The sequence below is a fragment of the Sciurus carolinensis genome, chromosome X (genome assembly GCF_902686445.1).
Source record: "Sciurus carolinensis chromosome X, mSciCar1.2, whole genome shotgun sequence".
NCBI classification, from domain to species: Eukaryota; Metazoa; Chordata; class Mammalia; order Rodentia; family Sciuridae; genus Sciurus; species Sciurus carolinensis.
The window spans coordinates 58,321,233-58,332,090 of NC_062232.1; the positions used below are offsets into that span (position 1 = coordinate 58,321,233).

At 44.5% G+C, this 10,858-nt stretch overlaps 1 pseudogene; it reads right to left on the reverse strand.

The window, feature by feature from the left end:
- Nucleotides 1–961: 961 nt before the first annotated feature.
- Nucleotides 962–2,323, reverse strand: LOC124971508 (mitogen-activated protein kinase 3-like; annotated as a pseudogene).
- Nucleotides 2,324–10,858: the final 8,535 nt, after the last annotated feature.

Consider the following 10,858-nt stretch of genomic DNA (forward strand, 5'->3'; position numbering starts at 1 on the left):
ACACCAAAGCAATCATAAACAACAAAAGTGCATCACAATAGCTGTTATCAAATTATACTTCAAAGATATGATAACAAGAACAGCATCATGTTAGCATAAAAACAGATATGAAGACCAATGGAATAGACCAGAAGACACAGAGAAAAATGCACGTAAATACAGTCATCTGATCCTTGACAAAGGTGGTAAAAACATAAACTGGACAAAAGATAACCTTTTTAAAAAATGGTGCTGGGAAATTGAATATCCATTTGTAGAAGAATGAAACTAAATATCTATCTTTCATGCTCCACAAAAATCAATTCAAAATGGATCAAAGGCCTAGGAATTAGACTAGAAACAGTGAAAATAGTAGAGAAAAATATAGGGGCAACACTGCAACACATCAGTGTAGGCACCGAATTCCTTAATAGGACTCATATATCTCACAAAATAAAACTAGGAATTAATAAATGAGATGACATGAAAGCGCCCACAGAAAAGGGAAATATTTGCCAGTTATGCATCCCACAGATTTTTTTTTCCATATACACATCTCTATATTTATATATTAGATACAGGCATGGGGAGGTGGGCAGGGGCACAGGACTCTCCACATGCCCCCACCTCCACTCCCACTCACCCACACACAGAAGCAGCAAGGGCTTAAATGTGGCAGCTTTGATGGGGGAGGGGTTTAGGCCTGGGCCTGGCTCCTCAGGGATACTAGCCCTTGAGACTTAGGAATGTTCCTTCAGGGAAAATGGGTGGGGTTTTAATGAGGTGACTGGGACAGGGCTTGCCCCAAATCCCTGCCCCTCAGCAGGTCCTGGGGCAGTCAGGGCCCTTCTATTTCAGAACTTCTAGAGACTGGGCAAGATGGAGGCAGAGATTTGCTCTGGGACCACCTGAGCCCCTCAGGTCCAGGGTGGGTTGGGATGGGGTGGGATAGTGGGTAGGGATGGAGGTGAGAGGGAACCTTGGCCTGCCTAAAGCAGGAGACCCCAGCAGAGTGAGAGAAGGTAGCCAGGCCCACCCTTGGCCTGGGTTGCCAGGGTCTGGGCTGAGCACAGTGTCCATTTTCTAACAGTCCAGCGTGGAAGGGGCAGGCAGGAGACAGGGCCAGGCCCTGGGGGCAGGGACATCTGTCCAGGTTATGGGGCCTCTGGTGCCCCTGGCTGGAAGCGGGCTGTCTCCTGGAAGATGAGCTCTTTCAGCCTCTCCTTGGGTAGATCATCCAGCTCCATGTCGAAAGTGAAGGGTTCCTCGGCCACCAGCTCATCTGTGGGGTCACAGTACTGTTCCAGGTAGGGGTGAGCCAGTGCTTCCTCCACTGTGATCCGTTTATTGGGGTTGAAGGTTAACATCCGGTCCAGCAGGTCAAGAGCTTTTGAGTCCAACTTGGGAAAGAGCTTGGCCCAGGCCACCTTGGTCTTGGAGGGCAGAGACTGTAGGTAGTTTCAGGCCTTCATGTTGATAATACAATTCAGGTCCTCTTGAGAAGGGGAGCCCAGGATACCCAGAATGTGGTTGAGCTGGTCCAGGTAGTGCTTGCCAGGAAGATGGGCCGGTTGGAGAGCATCTCAGCCAGAATGCAGCCCACAGACCAGATGTCGATGGACTTGGTGTAGCCCTTGGAGTTAAGCATGATCTCTGGCGCCCGGTACCAGCGTGTAGCCACGTACTCTGTCAGAAAGCCAGTGTGGTCATGTTCAGGATCAGCGATCCTGGCCAGGCCGAAATCGCAGATCTTAAGGTCGCAGGTGGTGTTGATAAGCAGGTTGGAGGGCTTTAGATCCCGGTGGAGCACATTGGCCGAGTGAATATACTTGAGGCCCCTCAGGATCTGGTAGAGGAAGTAGCAGATATGGTCGTTGCTCAGCTGCTGGCTTTTGAGCAACTTGTACAGGTCTGTCTCCATCAGGTCCTGCACAATGTAGACATCCCTCATGGCTTCCAGTGTAGGTGCCCGAAGAATGTCTCGGATGCCTATGACATTCTCATGGCGGAAACGCAGCAAGATCTGGATCTCTCGTAGCGTACGCTGGCAGTAGGTCTGATGCTCGAAGGGGCTGATCTTCTTGATGGCCACTCGAGTCTTGAGCACGTGGTCATAAGCGGAGCTGACCATGCCTTACGCGCCCTCGCCGATGTACTGCAGCTGCGTGTAGCGCGGGCCCACGTCGAACGGCTGCCCCTTCACTATCTCCACTTCCCCCGGGACCCCAGGGCCAACCCCATCGGCTCCCCGGGGCTCCCCGCCCCCGCCCCCCGCATCCCACAGATTAATAACTGGAATATATAAAGACCGCCCCCCTAAAGAAACCCCATTAAACCATTCCATACATGGGCAAAAGAACTAAACACATTTCTCTCAAAAGAGAAATACGAATAGTCTACAAATGTTACCAAAAAATGTTCCACACCCTCAGCAATCCTAGAGATGCCAATGAAAACGACACTGAAATTTCATCTCGCCCCAGTTAGAATGGCAATCATCAAAAACACAAATAACACCTATATTTGCCTGCCAAAAGAAAAATTCTGAGGTTGTTAAAAAATGCACACAAATAACAATAATTGCTGGTGAAGATGTGGGGAAAAGAGTAGAATCATACATTGTTGGTGGAACTACAAATCAGTACAATCACGTTGGAAAGCAGTATGGACATTCTTCAAAAGATTACAAATGGAACCACTACTGCCCAACTATCCAATTATTCCATATTTATTTAAAACACAAGCAAAACACTAAAACCAACACACTATAGTGATGCACACATACTCAAGATGAAGCACTACAATCCACAATAGTCATGTTATGGAACTGAGACAAGGTGCCCTTCAATAGATGAATAAAGAAAATATGCCATTATATATATATATATATATACACGCATGAGAGACAGAGAGAGAGCGGGAGAGAGAGTTGTATTCAGCAATACAATGAAATTCTGTCATTTGCTGGTACATGGATGGATGGATGGAACTAGAGAACATTATACTAAGAGAAAGAGTCAATCACAGAAAGTCGAGTCAGATGTTTCTCTCTCATGTTGAAGCTAGAGAGAGAGAAAAAATAAATTAAAAACGGGAATCCCAGGAAAAAATAGAAGGGAGATCACTAGAGTAGAAGCTGGGGACCAAGGGGGAGAGAGAAGGGGAGGAGTGGGGAAAGAATTTGGGTATGAGTTTGATCCAATTACACTAAGGGCATGTTTGAATATATCACAATACATTCCGAATTGGTATATAACTGGAATACACGAATTTAAACATTTAAAAAAATAAATAGATAGAAAAAAGACTAATAGAGTAGAGGAAGGTGATCAGGACCAGGAGGGAAAGAGGGAACACTGGGGATTGAAGGGAAGAAAAGCGATGTTATGTGCATTTATGAATATGTCCAAATGAACCTCACTATTACCCACGATTATGTGTAACTATAATGCACTAACCATAAAACTTGCATACATTGGGGCTGGGGAGATAGCTCAGTTGGTAGAGTGCTTGCCTTGTAAGCACAAGGCCCTGGGTTCCATCCCCAGCACCCAAAAAAAAAAAAAAAAAAAAAAAAAAAAAAAAAAAAAACTTGCATACATGTATGTATCTATACACAAAGACACACAGAAACTGAACAACTCCGAACACTTCGTCTTGCTGTATACTACAAAGGGCTATTGATAATAATTCTCACCATTAAGAGACTAATCTGTTTTTGAAAAGAGAAAGAAAAAGGAAGAATGAAGTACACCACCTAAAAAACACGAATTTTTAAACGAACACAACTTTTTTTCAAACGCAAAGGGCGGGGCAGGAGCCAAGTGGCGCACTTGAGTGGTGTCTTACTGCCACCTAACGTCCAAAGTTTCACTCAGCGAAGAAAAAAGTTCAGGATGACGTTCCCTTTCCACCCGATTTCCGCTCTTTCGACCCAACGTAACCCAATGAAGTAAAGGGACAAGATAAACCAGGAGACTCAAGCGACTGCTGTCCAACCAGGAGCCCCTCCACCTATGTGGGGGTGCCCGGAAGTCCGTTTGCGATTGCGGAAATGGTCTCGTCAAGTCCGACCCGGAAGCCATAGCAATAGCGGCAGGAAGTTCCTGCTGTTCAAGGGCAGCGGTGCTGGCAGTGGCAGGGCGGTGGCTGCTGGGCCGTGTGGACGTGTGTTATGAGGATCGTGCGGGGTTCGGAGTGCTTCTCCGAACTCGCGCGTGAGCCGTGAGCGGTTTTCTGCTCTTCGCGGTAGCGGACTTTACTGCGCGGAATAGAGCGACAAGGAGGAAGGCCTTAATCCTGTGCCCTGAGTGTCATCTTGAGGGATAATGCCGAGGTGGACGAGCTCAGTCCACGTGGCCACGGAGTTCTCCTGGCAGTGATGTTTGGGCCTTGCAGCTGCTTGGCGGGAAGTTTCTCCCGTTTTATCAGTGGGTTTCACCCAGGGGCCGGGTGCTTGAGTGGGGGAAAGAGAAAGCTTGCTCTCCTGGAGCCTCGTCTAAGGGTCCACACATCCCTTGGGTCATGAAACGCATTCAGAGAACACTCTGGAATGTAGCAGACCTGGACACCTAGACCTCAAGTACACAGGGCCCAGTTCTCGGGGACCATTCATCCCAATGGGTGGAGACTAAACAATAAGCAAATTATCCACGTCATTTGTCATTTCAGCTAGTGAGAAAGTACAGTAGGAAAATGAAACCGGCTGATATTGAGAATGCAATACGGTGCACGTGTCTCCATTTAGACTAGGTGTTGAGATTCCGTTTCTTGGAGAAGTGACAGTTGAAGGCATTATGATTAATGATCCTGCTTGGCTTTGATGACCTTAATGAGAGCACAGGCTTCTTCCTGATTTTACATCGTCTCCTGCCTTACCATCAGAGACTTACTTTACCACAAAGTATCGATAAGTTTGCTGATGCATTACCTGCAGCTGCTCCTAGACTCTCAAAACTAACATAAGAACAGAAACTTCAAAGTAAAAGAGCTTAGTGGAATGGGAAGTGCCAGTATTAGAGGCTTGACAACAAAAGCTGCTCGTTAGGGCTTAGAGCACATAGGTTAAAGTCCTCTTTACACTGAATATCAGAGAGTCCAGAGGCTGGACAAGCCTGGTTCTCTTGCTTTTTGTGACCTACATTCCCTTTTGGCCTTATTTCTCTAAGGGGCCTGGGATCTTTGCCTTTCAGATTAGGTTACTATGGGACTTTGCCATCACTGAATGGGGTGTGTCAGAGACAGACTTCTAGTACTATCTGTGGAAAGTGAGTGGAATTTTAATTGTGGTTAAGAGTTTGATATGTATGGGTGGGCCCCAGTGGAGCAATCCTGTAATCCCAGCAGCTCAGGAGACTGAGGCAGGAGGATTGCAAGTTCAAAGCCAGCCTCAGCAATTGAGCGAGGCCCTGTCTCAAAATAAGACATAAAAAGGTCTGGGAATTGGCTCAGTGTTTAAGTGCCTCTGGATGCAATCCCTTCTACCCCACCCCACCCCCTAAGAATGTTTGTTATTGGTCCACAGTACAGTATGTACTAAGCTGTCACAACACTTCAAAGGTTTGGCACAACTGACCAGAACTGATTTTTTTTTTTTTAATCTTTCGCGTGGGCACTCTACCAGTGAGCTATTCCCCCAGTCCTTTTTTTTTTGAGACTGGTCTGGCTATGTTGCTTAGGGCCTCAATATAATGCTGAGGCTGTCCTGGAACTTTTGATGTTCCTGCCTCAACCTCCTGAGTTTCTGGAACTGTGATTTTTTTCAGGAATTCCATGGCTCTGGGTGAAGGTGAATCTAAGATGGCAACAGCATCGTAGTTCAAGTAAAATAAATTATAAGTACATATTGGGTTGTGGGCAGCAAGATCTTCTCAGTCAACCGTGGTCTGAAGGAAGGCAAAGAGTTTAGAAGCTGAACATCCATCACTAGATCTGTTTCTTTTCAGGCATGGAATGCATAGTGAAGGGAAACCTAAAATCTAGGGACCCTGAAAGGGTTGCCACTTTAAGATTGAGGAAAGCTGAGTCAATATCCAGGGATCTTTGAGCAAATGACCTGAGAAAATTGGGTGTGAGGCAAAAGAAGTGTAAGTAGACAAGGCAGGGTGAATGGCCTGAATAGGTGAGAAAGGGTGTGGGCAGGAGGTAGGTGGGTTGGTGGGTTGCTATAGTATAAGGTAGAGCATGGAGAGAGTTCTTCATGCCCTTTTACAGGCCCCACCCTATTTGCCTTACATTGGAATATCAAGGTCACTCAAGCGGTTAAGTCACCAGGACTTAACAGTGGCAAGTGGCAGTGGCAAGTCCTGGCTCGTTCATATTAGATGGTGGGTTCCACTTGACTATGACTTCCAATTCCTTTTCTACACTCAGCACCTGCCTCTTCTCCAAATACAGGCTATGAGAGGATTTGTCCTTTTTGTTCTGAATGAGATTTCGGATTATCCATTACTTTGCATATAATTTAGCTACCTTACTATATTCCTGAATTCACTATAGTGATGGGAAGGAGGTGGTTAAAGGAAGACAAAATATCTGCCATGGTATCTTTTGATATGTGCCAATAATTGCCTATATCCATTCTGGATTTACCACTTGCTGGCTTCCTCTATATTCCCTCATTTCATCGTCACAGTGACATGAGAACACTGATACTTCAACTATTTCCATTCTAGATATGAGGAAGCTAACTGAGATAGTTGAAGCAGCTTAACTGGGATTCAATGAAAACGGCCATAGTTTCAGGCAGCTTCATCTCTAGCCCAATGTGGTTCCCAGAGCAGTGACGGCAGCATCACCTGGGAGCTCCTGGATAGTGCAAAGCCTAGATACTGAATCAGAAACTGTGGGGTGGGGGCACCTTTCACATGATTCTAGACATACTCAAGTTTGAGAACTACTGCAATTGCCAGTGTTCTGGCTCTTACCCACCACAAGAGCTGAACTTTCCAGAAACTTAGACATGCATTCATAACACATGCACAGTGTGATGAACATTGGTCTCTGGACTGTACTTGAGTTATCAAGGCTCTGTTCTGTACTGTGCTTTTGTGTGTCTTAGGTGAATACAAATGTTGATGCAGTAAAGCATTAGCCTGTTCAAGGTCCTGATTTCTGAAAGCAGGCAAGCTGTAGCATTCTTAGTTGCCCTCACTCTATCCTTTTCGTGTACTTTCCTGAAACCAGGTGAGATATCCCATTTTCCCTCCTGCTGAGCATCATTCAGGAAATGCTTAGATCTCTCAGAAAGAGGGGGCACAGGCAATCTCAGAGTAATGTCTGCTATAGTGAGATGAGATGTGTTACTTGAGCAAGTGAAGCATCAGCAATCACCTGAGACACCTTAAAATAAATTTTGGAAGTATTGGGAGTGCTTTATTCAGAATGAAAAGGCTGGATGATCTTACCACCAAACTGCTGACTAATACAGCTGATATGACTCTGTCATTTGTGAGTACGTGGATAAAACTTGAGGATGTTTCCTTAAGTGAAGTAAGCCAGGCACAGAAAGACAAGACTTGTTTGATTTCACTTATAACGTGAAATTGTTGCACTTATAGAAGTAGGGAATAGAGAGATGGTTACAGGAAGCTGGGATTTGGGGCAAATGGTGAGGAATAGGGTGATACTTGTCATATGGCATAGTTTCAGTTTGATGAGGACTGAGTTTTACTGATGTGTGACACAGAATGGTGACTGGTTAGTGATAATTTGTTGTCTTTTAGATTTTTCATGAATCTATTTTTAATATTTTCATCAAAAAATTATGTCATGATATATGTGTTCATTAGCTTAAGCATTCCACATTGTGTGTGCATATGAAAATATTGCATCATGCTCCAGAAGTATATACCATTATTATTTTTCACAAATATGGAAACTCTTTGGCCTCTTTGTATCTGCCCTTTCACCCTAAAATGTGAAACTGAGCTCTGAGTACCACACTCCTTTCTTGTGACAGGGTAGAAGCAAAATAGGGCTATTGTCATCTCCCTGGATTCTGAATTCCTGTCCATGCAGGCTCATCACAAGGCTTACTTACACCTGCTCTTTTAATTAGGAACCACATTGGGTTTGTGCACTTAATTAGAAGAGAAATTTTGGGTCCCTTGAGAAGGTCACATTTACCTATCTCATTAATTTTTCTGCTCAAACCAGTATCAGCCTGAGTTGGTCAATACTCAGAACTTTAATTAATTAAGGTTCTTGGGGTGAATGTTGATAAGTTCCTGAGGCTGGCCTTAAACTTGTGATCCTACTGCTTCACTCTTTTTTTTTTTTTTTGCACTGCTGGGGATCGAACCCAGGGCCTTGTGCTTGCAAGGCAAGCACTCTACCAACTGAGCTATCTCCCCAGCCCCTGCTTCACTCTTTCAAGTCACTGTAATTAAAGGCCTTTGCCCCCATGCCTGTCAGTAATTTTAAACTTTCACAAATTATAGAGTGTTTTACCTGAAAGTGGTTTTAGGAAATTGAGTGACCATAGGGGGTGAAGTTTTTTGCTTAATATCATGAAGAGAGTTAGTGACTGAGCACGGATTGGAGGCAAATTTTCTGATGCTCAGGTCATAGCCCCTTAAGGCCTCAAAGGGGTCAATGTCAGGGGACTATTCTGTATCCCTTGTCTTTCAGATCAGAGGTCACCAGAGGTAACACAAGTCCCCAAAGCTGAAACTGGCATATATTTCCCTCCTGACCCCACACCTTTCCCATATGTTTCACATGACTGCCTGTCTTTGTGAAAGCCAATCATAGGAGAGTTTCAGCGTGCGTTAATAAAGGCCTAAAGTCTCCTAGCAAACATATGTCTTTGATAGAAACACTACCCCCAGACAGTTAAAAACTGTGAGTAGGTCATATGTCCCTAGAATTTGTAGGTATCTTCAAGATTTTCTGTCTTATGGGAATGTTAGGATAAACTGGTGCAAATAGTCGCGAGAGACACAGCTCTGAGTTCAAGCAAATTTTATTGACAGAGTCTGTCAGGCTGCCCCTCTGCAAGGAGTAGCAGCCTGCAGGAAAAACTTCTAAACTATATAGTCATGTACAGTGGAGTAGTTAAAAAATAACTGGTCTGGTCCTGTGACTTACTTGATGTCTTTGCTGTGCTCCTGGTGGTTGGGACTCTTTTGGCGTGGGCCTACCGGGAAAGTTACACCTGGGCAGGTGCTGTTTTTCCAGTGGAGTTACTTTGGCCTAAAGACCTAACAGGAGTATAAATTTTCGAAAGTTTCTAATTATCTTCTGTATTTTAGTAGTGTCAATCATGATAGTTCCTTTTTCATCACAGATTTTTATAAAGCTGAGTTTTCTCTTTCTCTTCCTTAGTGTAGCTAAGGGTTTATCAATTTATTTTTCCAAAGACTCAACTTTTTGTTTTGTCAATTTTCTTAAGTGTGTCTTTTGTTTCAATTTCATTGATTTTAGCTCTGATTTTAATTATTTCCTGTCTTCTACTGCTTTTGGTTTTGAATTGTTCTTTTTCTAGGCTTTGACATGTAATGTTAGGTCATTTATTCATTGACTTTTCATTTTTTTAATGAATGTGCTCAATGCAATGAACTTTCTTTTCAGCACTAGCTTCATAGTTTCCCAGAGATTTTGATATGTTGTATCACCATTCTCATTTACCGCTAAGTATTTTTTTTGTAGGTGAAAGCATCTAGTGGAGGCTGATTTTAGTAGAAAGCCACTGGTAATGATAACAATATTTTATATTGATTTTCAGAGCACTCCAATGTCCATTTTCTTATCTAAGTCTCACAAAAAGATATCATTTTTAAAATTTTTATTCATTCTAGTTAATTACACATGACAGCAGAATGCATTTTGATTCATTGTACAAATGGAGCACACCTTTTCTTTTCTCTTGTTGTATACAATGTAGAGTCAATAGCATGTGTGCAATCATACATGTACCTAGGATAATGATGTCGGTCTCATTCCACCATCTTTCTCACCTCCATGCCCCCTCTCCTCCCCTTACTTCCTTCTGCACAATCCAAAGTTACTCCATTCTTCCCTTGCCCCACCTCCATTATGGATCAGCATTCACATATCAGAGAAAACATTTGGCCTTTGGTTTTTGGGGGATTGACTTATTTCACTTAGCATGATATTCTCCAACTCCATCCATTTACCTATAAATACTATAATTTCATTCTTCTTTAAGGCTGAGTAATATTCTTTTGTGTTCAAGTTTGATGGTATCTCCAGTCCAGTGGGTGCCAGACTGGTTGGATGGGTAAGCCAACAGTAAAATGCTCTCACACCCTCTTCCAGTCTTTTCACTCAGTGTAGCCAGTCCTTTCCGTCCTTGTGAACTTTAGCACTCACTGAGCTGGACAGATCCTGGTTTTCTCCAGTTTCTCCTACCTGTGCCCCCCGCCCCCGAACTACCCCTATTCTCTGGCTTTCCACAGGTTTGCCAGATGCATACTGTCCCATGCAAACCCAGCTGTAGTCTGATGGACCTGGGCTTCAGCTTCCCCAGGCCCTGCCTTGCTGCAGTCCCAAGATCTCAATGCCCATTCAACTTGCAGAGAGACCACCAGGGATGCGTTCACACAAAGGAGTGACCCTGCAAATAGGCCGCCAGATGGCAGCCACTAGCACATCCAGCAGAAAGACCTCAGGTACCCCAATATATCTCCAGCCCCTGGCACATGTCCCCAGACTGAGGTGGCCGTGCTGCAAGATAGTGGCAGTGGTGGCAGCAAACCTGCAGGTCCTGGTAGGTGTCCCAGGATGGCGGTGGCCGTGTAACCAAACCTGTGGGTACTGTGACAATGGACTTCCAGGCAGCAGTGGGCAGTGGGCAGTGGGTGATATGCTGGTGGTCTTCAGGCAGTCTGCAGGGAACTGGCCTGCACAGGTAAGC